General features: G+C 39.7%; 1 protein-coding gene and 1 pseudogene across 12 annotated transcripts in view; both read right to left on the bottom strand.

The window, feature by feature from the left end:
- Nucleotides 1-16,797, bottom strand: part of LOC146374509 (uncharacterized) — a 462,267-nt gene that overhangs the window by 184,042 nt on the left and 261,428 nt on the right. The gene's annotated exons all lie outside the window — the stretch shown is intronic.
- Nucleotides 6,570-15,888, bottom strand: LOC146374511 (uncharacterized; annotated as a pseudogene).

Raw genomic sequence — 16,797 nt, 5'->3', positions numbered from 1 at the left:
TTCTTAAAGTACTTCTTAACATGAAAAAGAACAAAGAAAACAAAATGAATATATAGAAAACACAGTAATCACCCTGCCTGTGATAGGGTTACTGGGGCCTTGCCCTGGAGCCATGCCCGTCAAGGGTGCTCGAGGGCGAGTGTCTGGTGGTCGGGCAGTGGGGCCCGGCTGGTCACAGCCCAAAAAGAGGACATGGGCCCATCCTTCTGCAGGCCCACCACCCGCAGGGGGTGCCGTAGGGGTTGGGTGCAATGTGCACCAGGTGGAGGCCACGAGCAGAGGCCCTGGTGTACCGATCTCCAGCTACCAAGACATTACTGTGTCCTTAAAAAGAAATACTGCACACAGAGTGAGATGCCTCGGTCGAGGTTTGCGTTCTCTGAGTGCTGCTTGTTTGTATCTGTGAATGTTTATTTTATTCACTCATGCAGGCATGTATCACATATTAAGCAATTAAGGTACAGCAGAAAACTCAGCATATTTTAACAGTAAGTTGTTGGTTTCTGGGGAAAGAATCTAACATGTCTGTTTAAGTCCATGGATTCTAACAGATTTCAGCTCTTTGTGTGCCATGTTTCTACTTGGTTGTTCAGGTTTTGGCCCTCTGCTGGCTGTAGCACACTCAGACTTGGACCTCTAGGGAAAAGTGTTGCCTACCCCTGCCTAAATACTATCCAGTTTCAAAAAAAATATTTACCATGAATAAAGCAGCCATGAAGGAAGAAATTAGCAACAAAGGACCCCCAAATATTTTTACACCAGGCTGAAAATGTTTATCTCACGGCTGAATCTGGGCAATACGTTGTGATTCCAATTTTGAGCCACCCTCAAGTGTCCATTAAAGGAACTGCAGCCCCGGAGGTTTCCGGTTGGCGAAGAAAAGCAGCTGAAATGGTGAATGCAAAAACATCAGTGCCTTTAGTAACAGCCAGGCCTGTACTCACACTGAGTAGCCTTATTTCCCATAATTACAGCTCCGCTATCTCCCCTAAACAAAATAATTTCATGAACACATTTCTGAAAGTGTTTCACATTTTCTTCAGAGGTTAAAAAAAGGCAAAGGCGGAGGGAAGCGCTAACGAAGCATGGTCAAAGTGCAAGCAGGGAGAGACTTTTTCATCTTGGCGGGAGATGTAAAGTAATGAAGTTGACACCAGTGTCCACCCCATTAGGCTGGGCCTGCATGGACCATTACAGGCAGGGTGAGAGGACAGCCCAAAGCCAGAGGACCCCACGGAATAAACACACACATGCACACACAATCACACATAAAAGCAGAGCATAATGTTTATTATGTCCACACTTGGCATTCTTTCTTTAGGGGTTTGTCGATACTTACAAGCTAAGTGACAAGCTGTGTCTGCGGAAGTGTGTGAACAGAAGCTCAGAGATAGTCGCACAGTACATTCCTGACCCCGTATTGAAAGCCCAGCATATTCTTTTCTATAATGTGTGTACCGCATATATGTGCGCACGTACAGCTTTCCTGAGTGACTGTGTATAGCAGCAGGAATAGGAATGCATATGAGTGTGTGTGTGTGTGTGTGTGTGAGTGTCTGTGTGTGTAATGGAACGATGTGGTGGCAGCCCCGGTTCTCCCGCTCAGCCTGTCAGGGAAATATAATTTGCGCCTTCAGTGCTTTTCACCTGGTTCATATGCAGCATGCAAATTTATTTCTCTAATAATCCGAGTGCGCGACGGCCCTCCTCCAGGATTAATGACAGCATTCCCGGGGCCTCGCCTCCACCCCGGACCGCTGGAATATTATCACCGTGCACCCCACCACCAACACATCCCTTCCCTCTCTCTCTCTCATACACACACACATACACACACACACACTCTGACATGGAAAAATTGTGTTAGTTCTACACAGAAAAACGCTGGGGTATTTGTCCTGCTAGACAATATAATGGGCTGGTGCATCATCAGATTGCAATGTCATTTCAAAAAACCTTGAATACAAATAATGGGGAGAAGGTGGGGGGGGGGGTGCATGGGGGAGGAGAGAGGAGGACTCGTAGGATAGATGGTGCGTTTTCTAATCCGGTGGACTAGTTATCCTTCATATCAGGTAGAGCGGTGTCACGATGACACATGCACACATGCACAGAAGAAAAACACACGGCTCCGTTATTCAAATGAAGTGTGCCGCATTGTGCAGAGCTTGCTGCTTTCCTGGGACACATCCCTTTTTTCCCCCTCTTCCACCGTTAATTAATCTTAGAGATCTTTTTTAGCATCCCTCCCTCTCTTTCTCACTCTCTCCCTCAACCCTCCCCAGCCCCAGCTCGCTGGCTTTTTCTAAGCAAACAGTATGAAATATGGATATGGGAGAAGTATTAATTATAACCCCATGTGTGGGTGTAGATCTGTGTGTTAGGAAGAGGGAAAAAAGAGAGGCGAGAGAGAGGGGAGGAAACAATGTGCCAGTGCCACCACCCACCGCCTGGATCTGTCACAAGAGGCTGGGAAAAGAAGGAGGAAGAAGCAGAGAGAGGAGGGAGAGATGTACCGAGACAGTGTGAAAGAGGAAGGCGAAGAGGAGTGTGCGCGTGTGGTTGTGTGTGTCCTTCTATTAGTGTGTTTAAGTGCCACCCTGGCTTGTGTAGCCCTTCACCTGCGAACAGAGAGCGCCTCCATCACAGGTGAGGCCATACAAAGCCTCGGTCGAGGCTGTCATCCGCTGCCATCCAGCACAAAGCGGGTTAACTTCAGCTCTGGCTCTGCACCCTGACAGGCCGCGACTGCTGGTCACTTATCTTTTTAATTAGCTTTTCACTTGTCCTCAGCCTCCCTGTGGTCCCCTTCCCTCTGCCTTTCCTCTTTCTCTCCCTGTCACTAATTCTGAGCGGACTACCGTGAAAAAAAGTGATTGTGCACTCTCATCTTTATACACTTACCACTGTGAGCCAGGGTACCGAGAAAAAAATGAATGTATGTGCAAAATGTGGTTGAGGTATTATTCATGTTAATCTGTTAGCATCCACCAGGTCATCAGTGAGTCATGCAGAGTTATGGTTGGGATGGGGTTTTTTAGCCACATGCTATAAAGACAATTTTTTTATTGCATTTTATGTATTTTTTAAAGGCTTCTAAATTCCAAAGAGGTAAACATTCTGTATAAGGGTAGGTGTTAACCAAACCCTAACCCTAGATGGGCCTCTAATGCCTTTCTACAAAATATAATTTCATTATTTACTTTTTAGAACCAATCGTGGGTCTGTAGTCACATTAGGTTTTCTTGCAGTGACCCAGTGTAACACCTTACTTTCTTCAGGGAGTAAATAAGGGACAAAATTATGTAATTATACCATTTCTCCTCGTGCACTATGAGTAAACTTGCAGTAGAGGGAGGAGAAAAATAACACAGCACTCTACATTTTTGTTGGAGCACAAATATTAGTTTAATTTTTATTAGACGAATGGACATGGATATGACAGTAAACTTCAAAACAAGCACAGGGCAGAAACCACTACTGGTGTTAAATGTTTGCAAATACCTCCAAAGACAGCATGTTAGCATAAATCAACTACCAAAGAACATCAAACCTAGAGTGGTGCTATTGAGTGCTGACCAGTAGCCAAGTTTGATTTTCATCTGGTAACAAAAACAGTAACAAGCAGTCAGCCGTTCAGCATTTTAGCCTTTGTTTCCACCTGTACCTGTTTTTACTGTGGACTCTGTGACCACACCATTTTCCAGGAGAGTGCTCATGGCCTGGTTCTGATCAACGGCTTTGTGTTGAAAATTAAACACTAAAGGAGCTGTGTCATCATTAGGAAAGAGGTCTGTGTTTAGGCATATATTATGAACTAGTAATTATATAACAATGTATCTCTGGCCATGTTGACAGAGTCATCCAAAAAATGTAATAAGTAATGTAACAAATTACTTTCTTCAGGTAAATAAGTGACAAAGTATTGCCTATAAAAAATGCATCATATGTTACTTTAAAAAGTAGAAGATTTTTTAATAATGGAATATTGCCTTAAATATTATCATGCTGTCAGAAATGAATGCTGTTGTGGCCATGTTTTTCACCATCTTCTAGTAGATCACAACAGCTAATTCCTGAACATCAGTCATTGTTAGCACCCACTCTTCATGAGGGGATGGAGTTTTTCAGTGGTGTCAAACATGTGGCCCAAGGGTCAGAACATTTTAAAGATTTTATACCAGATGCCCTTCCTGACACCCTCCCATATATCATGCTTGGGACCAGCACTGGCAGTACACTGGCCTGTGACCCTCACAGTTTGGGTCTTCTCCCAGTCTCCCATTGAGTTTACTTGTATGCTACAGAGTCAATGGGAGATGTTGTATGTGTAGAGTATTGGTCCTATACAGGGCCCTGAACACACTGGTGAAGAAATCCTTATAAAGACATAATCCCAAAACTCCTACTTAACGTTGACTCTGACTCATTTTTACATGAATTTTACATTTTTTTAAGATTCCCAATTTTGAAGCACAATAGATGTTTCTAAATTCAAATCTGCTGGTAATCTGAGGAGTTCATGCAGGCGATGAGATGTCATTCACAAGTGACTTTTGTTCAAAGCACTAAACAGAAGTCATTGGTTAATATTAACCAGATCTCAGACTTTTTTAGTTATCTCACAAAGTTGCTTTAAGTGTCTTTTCAACATGTTTTTGCTGGATAGGATTTTGGTGCGTTTCAGCTTTGACCCTGGGGTCACTATGTTGCTTTCGGTCAAGGATCTAACAACACTTTCCCTTAAGAATATGTCTGTGGGTGGGTGGATAGGGACACAAACGCACACATAGACACACACATAATGAATACAAAGATGGAGGGATACAGAGTACATGTGATCGATTCTGTGTAACAAGAGAAGAATTGAGGGTAGAACATATATATACAGAGCCTTACAAATTTACAGGGCAAAATGTGAAGTGGCTCTTCCAGAGTTTATAGAGCCCCGCTGCATGGAATTGCAAAGCACACAGGGAAGCCAACCAGTGTTTGTCATATGAATCATAATTTTACCACCACTGCCGAGCATTTGAAAAAAACATAAAAATTAAAAAAAATACATTTGATTTGTTACTATGATGTGTCATTCCTGGCATTGGTACGTTGTTTATATGTGTAATGGTCTTGAAAAAGTGATTGATAATGCAGACAGACAGAATGGGTATTCACAGTTAGGTGATCCAAGGCAAACAGAAAACAGAGATGCAAGGAGACATTACCGCTAGGACCAGACTTACTCATCCAATGATTTACTCATGTATTGAGCCAGCATTGGCTTTTCAATAAAAACAGGAAATCAGGCAGGCTTGGTTGTCTCCTTTTAAAGTTCCAGTAAAATGAGCTTTTGAACTCCCGAGGAAACTGTTACCTCAGAGAAAACTTGTTTAAATTGATGTTTACGCTATCAGAGTGAACTGCATTGCTTTATACTTAGACTGATCCTTCATTACATCCCATTAAACATAAAGTCATTTGACCATTTCACTACACCTATAATTTTATAAGCTTTAAGATTTTAGTGGTGTATAATGCATCGCCCCTCTTTACTGCCAGTTGTGTTTATATAAAATGGGTCCTGGGGATCAGTGCTTATGATCCATCCGTCCATAGAACATTTTCATAAACTACAAGTTGATTTTTCTTGTATTCTCAAATCAGCCTGATGGCTGCTAATTTCAAAATTTACAAGAAGTTGGACTGTCACATGGTATCAGTTTTGGTCATCTGGCTTCAGCATTTTACCAGATATCTGACCAGTTTGTTATAAAATGCAATTCCATAAAGAAAGAAGAGAATTTCTTTTTTAGCAGTTGGACTGTTTTTTTTTTTTTATAGCTCTACAGATTTTATTTTTCTGGCATCTATTGGTTGTTGCTATTACTTTTATGTAGATGCTGACTGGTCAGAATGTGTTGGGAGTTTTGTAAGATTTCCACAATAAAAACATAAAGCCATGCCTGATGTGGACCTTTCAGAGCCAATTCCAGACTAATGTAGAAGAACTTATTTGTATGGCTCAAGGCATTATTATCTAAAAACAGTATCCTAAATTTTTGCATTTGGATTTTCTGGCCAATTTAAATCCTAAATCATAGCAAAACAGACAGCCACCTGCTGGTTGTTCATATTTAACTAGTATACAAATGCTGTAAATACTAGTCAACCAGCACTTTCTTCAACTGAGGCACAAAGTCTTCAGTGGCTAAATACACTTGTTGTAGGTTTGTCAATTTCTTTTTTGGTACCAAGTCTACAATATACTGGTTTGAAAACCAACACAGGGTGCTGGTGTTTTCTGCCTTTATCTTCAGGCAGCTATTCTGTCTGGAACAAATATGGAGTTAGCTGGTGATTTGTTGCTTGAGAGAGAATTTCATTTGGGGTTGCAGTTTACAGGTGTGGAACATTTCAAAGAAATCTCTCTCTCTCAACCTTTACACCTTTTTTCCACATCTTCAATTAAACCCCCATCCTTTTTATATCTGTCTGCAGCAGTCAGGAAAACAAAATGGAATGGGTCATTAAGGGGATCAGCCTCTTCTGATCCACATCTCAAATGTGAATTTCTAAGGTTGGAGTGTGAGGATGGAAGTTGTTTGGAACTCTTCGGGGATCTGAAGAAGTTCATAGTGAACAGACCGTACCGTGGTCATCAGCATTCCTAGGAAGAGGAGAACTCACCGGTGACCAATTAGATCGCAGCAGGGCAGGGCAGAAAATAAAAGGGCTGGACTGGCTGGTGAGACCCCGTGTGGCTGGGGTTTTGTTGATGTAAGGCATTAAGAGGAAGGTGTGTCATGATGCTGGACCTCTCAAAGTCCACAAACACACATCGTCAAGAAGTAATAACCCACTGTAGACTCAATTGTGAGGTCACTGCATGCTGTCCTGCAGCAAAATGTTGAGAAATTATTCTCCCCTGCCCAAACACTGAGGTCAAATAAAGCTTCACACTACTACTGGATTATTTTTTGAAGGTTTACCCGTGCTGATGCTGTGCATATGGTACAGTCCACAAGGGCCAGTTAAACGCTTCAATCTCACTCATTTCTCATCTTCATTTACATAATAGCTAAACAATGTTTTAATATTGCATGCTGAGTGAATTTTTAGCTCCATTTGGGTGTGTACTTTATTGTTCCTCCACCTTATCAAAGCAAGCTAATATCTGCTTATAAAAAGCCAAGTTGTCACCTGTCAGTGTCCATCTATGCCACAGATGAAGACGTGACAGCCTTTAGGGGACCAGAATACTATTAACGCCGCGTTTCATCCCAAATGGGCTTTTATTAAAATGAACGCCTAATTAAATTCCAAGATGAGGGGGCAGCGAACAATGCCAGACAGTGGCTACTTTGATTTTTTTCCCCCTTGTTTTAAAGTAATTATGCGGGCCTGACATGAGTGAGCACACTGCCGGAGACCCCTCTAATGAGTTAAGCAAGAAAAATCGCCACAGTCGCCTTCCCTGGCAGCAGCTAATTGCCTGGCCACATCGGGCCACCACTAACACTGTCATTTAAAATGTACTTTTCTTCTTTTTCTGCTGGGTATTTTTTTTTCCTATTCAAATGCGGTTAATTAACATTTCTGTAAAGGTATAGTGTAAATAGCAAAAAAAAGTCAGTTCCCGGTACTTGCAAGATCGTCCTCCTGTTTAGAGAAGTGCAGGTGAAAGTCAACAAACTTTTATTTTAAAAGCTGGAACTCTGCTCGGGAGACATTTGATCAGTCTGTATTATGTTAATCATCATGTTTAAAGGTATATTACTGGCTGTTTGTGACACAAGAGGGATCATGAGAGCCCATTGAATATGTTGCTTAATGCATGAATGTATCCATAGAAGTGGACCCTAAAAAGGAACTGAGCAATGAAAAGGAAAAAGTTGAGAGCTGAGTTTGATTTTATTCATCTGTCAAAGCATCTATTTTCTGTCACTTCTACATCTCCTGGGACACTCTTCCCCAACTTGGGAGGGAAATTTTGTCAGTGAAACATAAATCCATTTAATAAAGTATCTTAAAAAAACAAAAACCCAATTGAAAGAGAACAGTGAAATAGTGTAATGCAGGATTACCAGTTGTGATTCAGATATGACATTTTAGCTCACCTCCAGGCAGCAATGTCCAAATCTATATTAATCAGATTTAAAAAAATATTATAATCACACCAAAAATGTCACAGCAACCCTGTCAGTCATCCCATCTCTCACGCATGCCTGCACACACACACACACACACACACACACACACACACACAACACGAAGATGCTGCAGCAATCTACAAATGCATCTACATCTACAATGCCATCGCTAACATTTGCAAATGTTTCTGGACCTCCAAACAAGGGAATCAGTAAGACAGCACATAATTATTCATATGTTTCACTTAACCTTTAACATGCAGTCCCATACAGTGCCCCAGCCAGCGTCTGCATATTGCTACCAGATTATTACGAGAATGGCTGGGCATTTGTCCTTGTTTATGTGCTCTGTTGAAGCATCCTTGGTCGTACTTGCCTACACTCCAGATGAATAGCATTCCTTGGCCCCCGGAGGCTCCCAACTTCTCCTGAGACCTTTAAGTGTTTGTTGACAGACTAACAGACTTTGGCTTGTTTAGCTTTCTCCACTCTCTAAAATCCAAAAGGTCACCTGCAATTCCTTCGCCTGCTGTACCCCAGCCCCTCTCCCCCCAAAGAAGAAGAAGAAGAAGGAAAAAAAACAAGACCTCAGGAAAATGCCCTTATGAGCAGACCTCAAGAGCTCTCAGGGAAACAAATAGAATCCCTGCTGCCACAGTTACCAAGTTTACCAACATGTCTCTATGGCTACAAATTACAAAATAGCTAGAAAGATGACCCCCCTCAGCTAGAGATGCAAACAAAGAGGAAGAGGAACGGAACTTGAGATCCCATAGATTACCCAACAGCGACATAAGGAAACATTGCTGACTATTTCCTTGGCTAAAAAATAAAGAGCCTAAAGAGTGCGATAACATACCCCACAAGGCATTTTTGGGAGGTCACTCTCAGTTTCGCAACATGAGGTAAAGCAGTACAATGGAATTATCCTGCATAACATGCATAATTCCCCACATTACAGCAAACGAGAGGCGCACACCCCGTTATTTGGGGTCTCTATTGTTGCCGTGGTGCTGCTCATTATTATGGGGTTTCTGGTTCAGGCCATCAGAGAGGCTTTCGCCACTGAGGTCTCTGTGGAAATCGGCAAGCCCATCTCACTGCTTAGCAACCAAGCCCTGGGGCCTGTTTTGCACAGCTTAATTCAGATGAGAGTGCAAGGCACAGGATTGGCTAAGCTCGACCTGCTCCCACCCTTCCCCTCCCCTCCCGTTCTCCCACTCCCTCACACACACACTCACACAGCCACTATCTCGCCCTCCTTCGCAGCAGCCTTACCTTGTCCTTCTGACTATCTATCTACATTGTTCTCCTGCTCGCCTTAAGCGTCCACTCTTAATAAAGGTGATGATCGGACAGAGAGCTAAAAACGTCTTTGGTGCCATAAAAAACTCTGAGAGACGTTTCCTGTACCACCCAGGGGAGTGTCTCCCAGTATAGAGTCATTATATTATTGGTGTAATTTTTGAACAAATATAGATAATAATTTTAAATCACGCTTCCAGACTTTGGTCCACAGTAATCATAAACTGACTGGGAACCAGCAACTCACTTTGCAATTGTGTTTCACAATTTTCATACTGCGTAAAGCATAACTTCAGTTTGTTCTTTAAAAAAAACACACAAACCTCGAAAGACAGATTTATACCAATAAATAAACAGTAAAAAAAAAGAAGTTGGAGAGGATAAAATATCTTGATTTCACATCCATATTTATGACTATTCCCTGGCTGGAGATTACTTTATGTCAAAAGTCACCTCTGCAGTTTAATTCAGACTGTTCTTTTTTACATTTACATGGGTCAAATTCTATGCAGCTCTAGTAGTTTTCCAGAATGGGAGCTGATGTAGATTCATAAATGAATAAGGAATTATTCTTGCTGTTGTAATGCTTGGAAGAATATGTCTATATCTGTCTATATTTGGATCAACCTTTCTGAAATGGTTCATGATTTGGGAAACAGCCTTAATGAGTTAAGTTATGTTTGTCTAGTCTAGTTAGGCTCCGTTTCTAAATCGTATAACATCAAAATAACTGATCCGAGAAGGAGTCAGGGTAATAACCTTGGAGGAACCAAAGGTGATGAGAAAGTACAGTAAACACTATTTCCAATGACATCATATTGATGTGATTATTATTGCCATCAGATTTATAAATGGTAAATGGCCTGTATTTGTATAACGCTTTACTTGGTCCTAAGGACCCCAAAGTGCTTTACACTACACACAGTCATCCACCCATTCACACACACATTCACACACTGGTGATGGCAAGCTACAGTGTAGCCACAGCCACCCTGGGGCGCACTGACAGAGGCGAGGCTGCCGGACACTGGCGCCACCGGGCCCTCTGACCAATAAATCTCATCTAAAGCATGAAAATAGTCAACTATCACTGGTTCATCAGTGCGACATGCAAATAAGTCTCAAACTGGAGTGGTTTAAGTATCAAATTTAAAAAAATTAATTTAATTTAAGAAATAAAAAAAAAACAAAAAAACTTTCTGTTACACAGCAGGACATGTCCTGTAGCCTACAATAAAAATGATGAGCTCCTTCTGGTAAACCCATGGATATTCTCTGAACAGGAGTAAAGTATGATATGTTGGATGCTGGATATAAATGTACAATAGATTCCTGAAAATGTATTAAAAATGTAGCCTTTTTACAGTTACAAATATTACTGCAGTGAAAATATGAGTATGCTGGAATGAGCCCACATCATGTTTTGGACACCACTCAGACAGCCAGCAATTTAAGGAGAACATGCAGCCAAACATGTCACTCCTGGTCTGATTGGGGAACGGATCAGAGAAAACTAAAGAGTCCGACATTGTTTTGGCAAAGTTACAAACTGATTGAATATTGATTTTAGTGACCTCCAAGTGATGTAACCAAGTGTTATTACTGCCGACGTGAATTATAATTTTACTGAATTTACGTTTACCCTTAGCCAGCAGTTTTATATGTCTCTAATGTCACGTCCTCTGGGCCCTGGAAGACAATTGACTATGGTTGCTGGTGTCTCTAGCTTCACATGTCTCAGAACACCAATAATCAGAGTTTGATCCCCGGCGGGTGTGTTGCCGAGTGGGGAAAAGCGTTGAGACACGTGAACAGGTTGGTTGTGTACCGGGGGCTTCTGTTTAAGACTATGCTTCCTCTTCAACATCACCCAGCCTTCCTGTTTCCCTAGCTCCTCGGGGCAGTCTGCTGGGGGGAGAGCTAGCGAGGTCTACGCTACCTTCGGCTGCACCCGATACAGGGGTCTGGGTAGCAACAGGTTTTTCAGGGGTGCGAAACTGAGTCTCCAATTCAGCAATCCTGGCCTCCAGAGCTGTTAATAGGCTATATTTATTACAAGTATCATTACTGCTAAAGGAAGCCAAGGAGTAACTAAACATCTGACACAATGGGGGGTTCAGGTGAAGAGGCCATGCTGCTAGTAAATTGGCTATGAGCTAAGCTAAGCTAGCAAAACCTTAAAGAAACAGTAAGTGAATACTCTGACTATAAATTAGCAAATGAATACACAGAAAGTGTGCTTCAGATGAAGCATGTGAAGATTACACTATGAAATAAGAAGAACTTGCCATGGATTGGATCATATCACCTCTCTATCTGTGATGTCATATTATGTCATATATGTCATATATGTGATGTCACTGTGCAGGCCAGTAATGTGGCCTGGATATCCTTAATCATACTATTAGATATTTGAACTGCTGCCTTTCACATACCAGAGCTCTCCAGTTATTCACAGGCTGAAACTTGCTGAATCATGATTGTAGAAATGTCTTTATAACTACTTCATAGGAGAGTTCTTAGAAAGCAATAGCAAATAGAAAAGTTGAGTCTGACTTTGATTGTTTTATGTCAGAATAGAGACTGATATCTATACGGATGCCAAAGAGAAAATCTATTCATTTAAAACCACAAGCATAAGTACATATCTTTGAAGTACTGCCTGTTTCTGTGAATTTCACTTTCCCTTTTTTTTAATCTGTGCCTTCCTCACTCACACTTTCCCTCACTCTCCTTTTCCCCACTTGCCCTCTTCTTTTCACCTGTTTTCTACTCAGTATCTGTCTCTCCCTCCCTTCCTCACTTTGTTAAGTGGGTGCGAGTTGGACGAGTGAGGAATCGACAATGGTGGCTGTGACTCAGGCAACCAGCTGCTGCAGTGTTGTGACGGTAATGAGGACAGGGTCAGTGGATATAGACAGACTGAACGACAGAGGCACACAGAAGAGGACAGGAAAAGGGTGAGAGAGACAGATAGATAGCTATGCAGATGCGTGGAAGAAGTAAAGCCGGGTTCATGCAGGGAGTGAAGAAGAGAGCGAAGACAGAAGGAGTAGGAGAAAGGGAGAGAAGTGGAGAGATAGAAGTTGACAGAAGCCAGCTGATAGGAGGACTCTACAGCAGTGATAGCCTCACAGTGAAACTACTGAGCTAAGCAACTTTTTCTCTCACACTGTGGCTCGACTGAGGGGATGTGGAAGAGTACAAGTTGCAGGTTCATGTGGAGACTCTCGAAATAGATGCAGAATTCTACTAAAAGCGTGTTAATGCCTTTAACAGGTTGCCACATACTGACCTATCCACCTACTATTTAACCCACTAAAACCTTTATCGTTGTTGCTTGTTTTCATCTACAGACAGGTCACCATATGTCATCGTGGATATCCTCTTTTTGGGACAAATTAAGGGGATAATAATCATTTCAAAACATTGCACAGAAAAATGAAACTGAAAAAATAATTAAATGAATATTAAATCAAACATGGATACTGTGTTATGTTATACTAAAATTAATAAATACATGTCATGATTAAAAATGTTATTTCATCCCGATCATGTTGTTTTCTTTCAAATGAACTGAATATATTTTTATAATTACTCAAGTGTGATAGGCCTTTGGGTGATAAACATGTTTTTCTATGCTTCATTTTGTTTGAGGTGGTGCATTAACTGCTAACTGTGTCACCTTAAATTGAAATTATGAATCTACTCATCGCTAGCAACTAGAAAGTACCTAATATGGGTTTCTAGGCAAGTTATAAGAAGTTAACCAATAAAATTAGAAAGCAACCTCAAGATGGTCATGGTCACTTTTGACAGTTACACATGAGTGAAAACAAAGGATTATGGATATGTAAATGTTCAAACTGATGATTTAACTGTCACAATAGCACATCTATGCCTTAGTTGTTCTTAGACATAAATGTGTGATATGATTTAGTGTATTTGATGAGAAAAAATGTTGAATACATCAATGTTTCCATCAGTATGAGCCACAAGGGACTCGCGGAATTACATCAAAAACACATATCTTGCCTTTATTCAAGAAAGGAAAAAAATACTTTAAAAAAGCTTTTGTTCTATAAATAGATAGGTGTTTTAAACTAATATAATGAGAATACAGTAACAAAAGAAAAAATACATTTCAAACATACAACAATAAAAACTATAAAAGTTACACAATCTTTTTTTTCCACTAATAACTTGTTGTTGCAGATTAAGACAAGTTTACTGTAAAATAACAGTTTCATGTTGATCACAGTTTCAGGAGGTATTAGTTGTGCAATTTCACAGGGAAGATTGTTATATTAAAGGAATACTGAATTATGTTGGATTTCTTTGATAGATTCTCACACTTAGAGAAAGACCACAGCAGCCAGGTAAACACAAATAGGTCAAAGGCTGTATAAATTGTATAATAGATTGTCATGATTACAGTTACAGTTTACCTCAAGTGAAATGTATCTGAAACAGTGATGTATCCACGCACTGACAGCCTGAAATGTTTGCATGGCAAAGTCAATGTTTTACACTTTTCAAACACAGTTTGCATCAGTGTTGATGTTTTAGCAGAGAACTACAATATATGCCAACATTTCAAAAATAAACATCTTCAGTACTGTCTTATGCTGCTTTAAGAATGTCTTCCATTCAATAGTTTCAAAAAGCAAAATATCTCTTAGCAACATTTTACTGCACTGTAAACATGATGTTAGCAGAACTTAAAAACATTAAGGCAACCGATTGCCTTAACGTTTTTTTTAAGTTGTTAAACTTAGGAATTTAAGCTTATCATAACTCTGATAGTTTGATTTTATTTGACGTGTACCTTTTGACTAAAATAAAAGTAAAATGTTTAATAATTAAATGTAAATATTTTTAGTAACTAGAACTTAAAGTTTTCATTTTGTCTTCCATGGAAATAAGTAGATATAGCTTAAAAGAAATGAGTACAGCAGAGTCACTTTTTCAGTTTAGCAAAAATTTATTTTTCACTTTTGTATTTTTTTACTAAACAAAACTCAAAGATATGGACACTGAAAACTCAAAAACATGTCTCACCAAACGTAAAACAAATTAAGGCAACCGATTGCCTCAATTGGATCGTGTACTGCTAAATTTAACAGCTTAAGTACATTTCTTCAGTTCAGCACTTATTCTTGGGCTCCATCAATAACACACTGCACTGTCAATATTCAAGAAATATTAAAATAAAAAAATTAAAACATAATGAATGCCAAAAGCAATATTACTTTTGAATAATTTTGAAACTGTTTGATCAACTGTTGTATGTATACATTGTACTACTGTCCTGGTTCTGTTATTTTTCAATACCTGCTTAGTTAACATTCATATTCATAACAATGACTTTTAGAAACAACTACTACTGTGCTCTGATACAGTGATCGCGACTCTTGAGACTTTTCATGCTCTATCATTCATTCAGGACAAGTCTGGTAAACTGTTGGGCAACAGTTTACCAGACTACTATACTCTGAGTGAATACAGCGTTGTGAAAATTGCAGTAGTATGTGTAGTTCATCGATCACTCCAAACATTACCAAGATGTTTATCAGCAGTTCTTGGGAGACCTCCACAAAGTCACAATGAATGCCTTTCACAGACTGGTAATGAACTGGGTGGTTGTCATACTATTATGAGTAATCCAACCAGATCTGCCACATCAGACTTGTCCTGAATGAATGAGAGAGCATGAAAGAAAATGAATCAACTAATCCACAGAATGATTTTATTACAAATCATATCTGCATCATCTTAATCAGAAAGGTGGTTTACACTAGTCATGACTCAGAAGATTCTGCAAATTGTCATAATACTTTTATGTCGTTAACCGTCAACCAGTGTGTAGGAGTTATGTTTGAAAGCTATTTATTATTTTAGTTACAACTCTGTATTTTTGTATTTTTGTAGAACAAACTACATATGAATAAGTAACAACTGATGATCTGTGTTCTAGACAGTAAACAGTTCTGAGGCAACTGAACCCAAGTGACAAACAGAGGCAAGAGTGAGGCGGTTTAACTATGTGCAGAGTGGGGATAGTGGATGTGGTGGACAAAAGATGTTGAAGATTGGAAGAAAAGTGGGTTAATGCTAGAATTCAGTGTGAGGTTCATGACAAGTTTCTTTCCACTGTGAATTTTTTCAAATTGCAGCCAAAACATTTGCTGACTTACCTGTTTTGGGAGCCATCTATTTGAAAAAGGTCATCAGCTAAAGAGATGGCTGTCAAGCTTGGCAAAGAACATGTTGGGCTCTGTTTGAACACCTTTGAGGGTAGCAAAGCTACTACAGCAAAACTACTAAGTGAGTTCAAAATTAATTGACCTATGATAAAATGATAGTTATGGTTCTCCATACTGTGATATTTGTTCTTCAGGTTTAAGAGGTAATCCAAGTTTTGACCTACCTGCATCTTTTGCTATGGTGAGAACAAAGTGAGTGAAGCTGCTAGCACATTTGGTTTCTAATAATATTAGACATTGTTAAAAGAGACTGAAACTGCCTTTCAAAAGCCTGACATGTACCTCTCAAAAAGTTCAGGTTACATGGTCAAAAAGGTAAGTTTACAATTTTTAAAGCTTGAATTTTTTGCAGATTTTTAAATGCCCCAATAAATGAATTGCAGTAAAAAAAAATGGCTACGTTAAAATGATTGTGTAATGTTTTAAAAGGAGTAAAAGCAACAACAACAACAAAAAAAGCAAAAAAAAAAGATTTGTCAAACTTTATTTGTCTGTGAGCGACTGATACTCCATTGTCTTTTCTCATAATCTCGACCCAGCTGTTATATCAGACTAAAGACTAATATCATTTATGTTTGTAGTCAAATTGACCCCAGGAATCAAAACATTCCAAAGATGACTGCCATAAAATTTAAATTAATTAATTATATTTTTAAGTAACAGGTACTTAATATGCAAAATAGCCAAAGTTTATTAAAAATAATACACCGAACTAAGAAAATGTTAGATGATCTTAAGCTGTTTGAGTTAGTAGGACTGTTTTTAAAAGCTTAAGCTGACATTACTTAATTATTTAAGTACTCTGAGCATTTGGGTTTACAGTGCTGACATACGTTTTTTATAATGCATCACATTAATTTGATATCTAAAAGGTCATGAAGTCAAGATGAAAAACAAATCGGCTTACGTGCTATTTTGCAGTGTACGGTCTCTGCCTGGTGAAAAAAGGAATTTCAAACATTGTGTTATGCTGAGAAAAGGAGTAAAATGGAATGAGACAGTGGCAACATGGACTCCCACTATAGACACAGTGTTTAACATCGTCACCCGTGGCAGCTCAATTACCAGAGTGTAATTGC

The sequence above is a fragment of the Perissodus microlepis genome, chromosome 13, assembly GCF_051167445.1.
Source record: "Perissodus microlepis isolate ML-2025 ecotype Zambia chromosome 13, ASM5116744v1, whole genome shotgun sequence".
Classification (NCBI taxonomy): Eukaryota; Metazoa; Chordata; class Actinopteri; order Cichliformes; family Cichlidae; genus Perissodus; species Perissodus microlepis.
The sequence above is the reverse complement of the archived record's forward strand: the minus strand, read 5'-3'. Positions and strand labels throughout refer to the sequence as shown.